Raw genomic sequence first — 5,393 nt, forward strand, 5'->3', positions numbered from 1 at the left:
AAGTTTCTTGATTGGTTGTGAAGGGGAAAACAGATGCAATGTTTATTACTAATAAAGCGCAATTACATAATAAGGCATTTGGACTAGAAGTTACCAAATACACAGGACATCACATCCTCAGTATACATAAATCATAGGTTTTAGAGCTAGAAAGGACTTTCAGATATCACTTAGTTCAACTCTCTTATTTTACAGTTGAAGAAATTTAAGCCCAGAGAGAGGAAGGAATGCGTCCAAGTATACACAGGCAATAAAGAGCCCTTGACAATCTAGAATTTGAACCCAGATAATCTGACTATAAATTTAGTGCTCTTGCTACTAAGCCACAATGTCCAATATACATACATTCCTTATGTACAAAAAGACCACCTGCAGGCAAGCCCAGCTTTTCACATTTTTATCCCCTCCAACCTCCCCAGCTGCTTGATTGAGGGATCCAACCATCCCTCACTGAAAACCTCTTTACCCCAGGCCCAGAGCCAGGAGTGAACAGGAAAGAGAGAGGGGAGATAAGGGCAAATGCTGATGGAAAATTCTCCCCACTATTACAGCCGCCAACACTAATCTTAAAGGTGCCATTTCCATCATTTCCTCTCCTAGGTAGTATTCTAATTCCTACTACCAAAACAAAACAACACAGTGCAAACAAAAAATAACTACCAACGTTCCTTTATCACTGTGACAAGATAACCTACGAAATCACAGGATCACAGAATCTCCAAGTTAGAAGAGATCTAGTCCAAGCTGGACCTGAAGAAGTCTTTCTAAAGATACCAGATAAGTGATCTTCTGGAACTGGCTTGAAGACATTTGGTCCTTTGAGAACCATCACCTCCCAAGGCAGTATATTCCATTATGAGATAACGCTAATTGTTGGAAAGTTTTTTCTTCTTCTTTAACCTATTGTTCCTATTTGTTCCACCTTTTAAGGCCTGTGGAACAATTATAATCCATCATTCCCATGACATCCAATCCAGTACTTGGAGACAGCTATCATGAAGACATTGGAGACTGGTGAACAGCAGTTGCCCTTGACAGAAATGGTCATGCTTATTGCGAGTTTCTGAAGTAATGGCAGAGCTGGACATAAAGAATCATGTGCTTATAGATGACTTACTATCTAGTCACCATATTTCAAGAGTCATCTTTTCAAGCTTCTGTGAATTATTAATTTATTCTTCTTCTTCTGAGCAAAGCCAGGGAAAGAATACATACAAAGATTGCAACAATGTAAATGGAAAGAACAGCAACAAAAAATGAAACAAAGTTATGTAACAATAATGACCAAAGTTGGCCCTGAAGAAGAAAATTTTAAAATGTTCCTCCTACTTTTCCTTGTAGAGGAGGAGGGCTATGACTGTGGAACATGGCATCTACTTTCAGAATGTTGATATATTAATTTTCCTGAATCACTTTTTCCTCTCTTTATTCTTTGTTACAAGGGATGGGCATGGGAGGAGTGTGCAGAAAGAACATATTAAGAAACAAGAGTGATATAAAAACAGAAGATAATAAAACATTTTTAAAGGAAGGAATAGTAGATCAGCACAAACAGAACAGTATGTACACTAACTACAAGTGTAGGAAGGAGAAAAAGAACAAGACACAGGCCAAGGCTGGAAGAGCTTGGGGCAGGCCTAGAACCACTGAACAAAAGCCTTTTCTTTTCCTATTTGTCGTTTAATACATTTGGTCTTATCTCATTAAAGGCTGAAAGTGTAGAGTTAGATTTTACCTCATGTTTTTTAATGTTTGATTGTTATTCAAGGTTAAATTTATGTTAATTTATTTTTAAGAAAGAATATAAATAGACACTGAACTTGGGTTTTCCTGGGAAATACTGATACCTTTTGTTTTATTTCTATGTGCCCTAAGACCTACTGTTGTGTCCTCCATAGTCTTTCTGTATTCAATCAATTCACCAACAAGCATTTGTTAATTGCTAGTACATACCAGACACAGTTCTAGGCAATGGGATTAAGGACAAAAGTGAAAATAGTTTTTGCTCTCAGAGCCTACAATGCAGCCAGGGGAGACAGCAAATATACATACACACATACATATACACACACACACATATATGTATATATATATAATATATATAGTTTACACACACACACAGAAAATATATACAGATATATACATATACACAAGATGTTTAGAGGGTGATTTGGGTGAGTAAGGCACTAGGATCAGGAAAGTTTGCATGCAGAATGTGGCCCTCAAGCTGATCCGAGAAGGAAACTAGGGATTATGAGAGACTCAAGGTGAGAAGTGAATGATTGATATATCACTATCTGTATCCATCTATCTATCTACCTATATATCTATAGAGATCACTAGCTCTGACTATCTATATCTATATCTACATCTGTATCTATCCATAGATAGATATATAGGAGACAGCCAGCGCAAAGCCACACAGCTGGGAGATGGAGTGCCACTCATGAGGAACAGTAAGAAGGCTACTTTGGCTGGTGAAATGCTACTTGGAGCAGCTGGGTGGCGCAGTGGATAGAGTACCAGGCCTGGAGTTGGAATGACCTGAATTCAAATTTGGCCTCAGACACTTACTAGCTGTGTGACCCTAGGGAAGTCACTTAACTCTGTTTGCCTCAGTTTCCTCATCTGTAAAATGAGTTGGAAAAGGAAATGGCAAAACAATTTATTATCTAGTCTAGTATCTTTGCCAAGAAAACTCGAAATAGGGTCAAGGAGAGTTGTACAGGACTGAACAACAACAACAAAAATGCAATAAAGTTGGAAAGATATGTTGGGGCCACATTGTTAAGTATTTTAAAAGCCTAGCAGAATAGTTTGATTGTGGAGGTAAAAGGGAAGCACTGGAATATATTGAGTTGAAGAGTGATATGGTCAGATTTCATTCTAGGAAAATCAGGTTGGCAATTGTATAAAAGATGGATTGGAGAAGAGAGAAACTTAAGGCAGGAAGACCAACTAAGAGGCTACATTAGTTATGTAGGTCAATGGTATCAAAATCAAAAAGAGGGACCACTGTACATAAGGATAACTTCAGGCTGCATATTGACTTAGAAAACCACAAATTAACATTATCTATGTACTGTTCAATTTTTTTTATTTTGTTAGATATTTCTCAGTTACTTTTCAATCTGTTCCTGGCTGTACTCCAAGTGTTGTGGGCCCTGTGTAGCCCGTGGGCCATGTGTTTGATGCCTCTGATGTAGAACTGATGGCTCTGTGAGTGGAGAGAAGCATTGCTTCTCATCTAGAAAAAGAGAAAATGGAGCTAGGGGAAGAACTCTTTCTTATCAAAGAGACTGTGACTCACTTCTAATTTTTCTCTCCTTTCATTTTTATTCTATCAATTTCCCATTCTATCTGCTTTATGACTCATATATTACTAGATTGAAACATGATTTGATGAGTAGCCCAGTAAGTCAGACCATCACTAATTTATCTGGGACATTTCTGAAAGATGCACAATAAGGTCAGTTCATAATTGAGCAGGAGTACAGACTGGCCAAGGCATTGGATGCTGCAATGAATAAATTAAAAAGCATTTGTAAAATGCTTACAATGTGCAAAGCACTACGTTAAGCACTGGGCACATAAAACAGAGAAGCAAGACTAACCTTGCAATGATCACAAAATGCTCACTTCTGCAAAAGCCCATCTTTTAAAAAAAATATTTTCCCAGTGATGCAATATGGTTACAATGCATGGAATGCCACAATCTTAGAAGGATTAAAAAAATCAGATGGCCCAAGAGACAACGGAAAAATATAAAGTAGATGTTAATAGACTGTCACATAGTCTCACAGGATAACATATGAAAAATGTTGTGTAAAAGACCATGACCAGAAAAGGAGGCAGGGCAGTAACATATTGAGACCGAGGAATAACACATGTATAGTCCAAGTGTAATGTTACTGCCCCCAAAATAGGAAAAGAACTAGTAAAAGTTGTCCTGCCTGTTGAATAAATCCTCTAAGAAAGAGCTCCAGAAAGTCATGAATGAGGATTACCTAGAATGATATAATGTGGAGGAACTTCTTGCTATATTTGGTGAAGAAAATAATCACATCAGTTAGCAATCAATCAATAAACATTTAGTAGAGTCTATTAAATATCTATACTAGGCAACAGGGGTAAGAAGATAAAAAAGAAACAGACCGTGTACTCAAAGACCTTGCATTCTATCAGGGGAAACAACATACACATGTATAAGCATACACAAATAAAAGGAAAAAATTTACTACATAATCATCATCATCATCATCATCATCATCATCATTATCATCATCATCTCCTTTCCCCATCTCAGGCTTTCAATAGTAAAATGAAATAAAACCTCACTGTGAGTATTAACAGAAAGACAAGCAATAGTGACCGCAAAGCAAAGTTGTTTGGTAATGTGTTACAATTTTTGGTTCATAAAATATGGCTACTATGTATATGGGTTTAATTGAATTGAACCAGTTATCAGTATTGCCAAAATGTTGAGGCAGTTAACATATTTCTAGTGGATAAAATGCTAGATAAACCAGCTTCTTTATATCCTGATCTTACCATGAAAGAAATCTCAAAACCCAATTAGTGAGGGCCTTTAAACACACTCTTATGTTGGATCAATATTGAAGGTAATTTCTTTTTTTAAAAAAATATGGAGATGCTATAGTCAAAAGGCTATCAATTAAACTAATCCAACCATTCTGGAGAACAATTTGGAACTACACCCAAAAGCCTATAAAACTGTGACTGCCCTTTGATCCAGAAATAGCACTACTAGGTCTGTATCCCAAAGAGATCATAAAAAAAGGGGAAAGGACCACATGTACAAAAATATTTATAAAAGCTCTTTTTGTGGTGGTAAAGAATTGGAATTTGAAGGAATGCCTATCAATTGGGAAATGGCTAAACAAGTTGTGGTATATGAATGCAGTGGAATACTATTGTGCTATAAGAAATGATGAACAGGAGGATTTCAGAAAAACCTGGAGTTATATGAACTGATGAAGGGAGCAGAACCAGGAGAACATAGTACACAGTAACAACAACATTCTGCGACAATCAGCTTTGATAGAGTTAGCTCTTCTCAGCAATACAATGATCTAAGGCAATTCCAAAAGACTCATGATAGAAAATGCTATCCATACCCAGAGAAAGAACTATGGAGACTGAATGCAGATCAAAGCATACTATTTTCTCTCCCTCTTTTTTTTTTTCTCTTTCTCGTGGTTTTTCCCTTTTGTTCTGATTGTTCTTTCACAATATGACTAATGTGTGGGGCAGCTAGGTGGCACAGTGGATAGAGTTTTGGCCTTGGAGTCAGGAAGACCTGAGCTCAAATTCGACCTCAGACACTTGACATTTACTAGCTGTGTGACCCCGGGCAAGTTAGGCAACGATTG

Source organism: Vombatus ursinus, unplaced genomic scaffold (genome assembly GCF_900497805.2).
Source record: "Vombatus ursinus unplaced genomic scaffold, bare-nosed wombat genome assembly UNPS02014812.1, whole genome shotgun sequence".
NCBI classification, from domain to species: Eukaryota; Metazoa; Chordata; class Mammalia; order Diprotodontia; family Vombatidae; genus Vombatus; species Vombatus ursinus.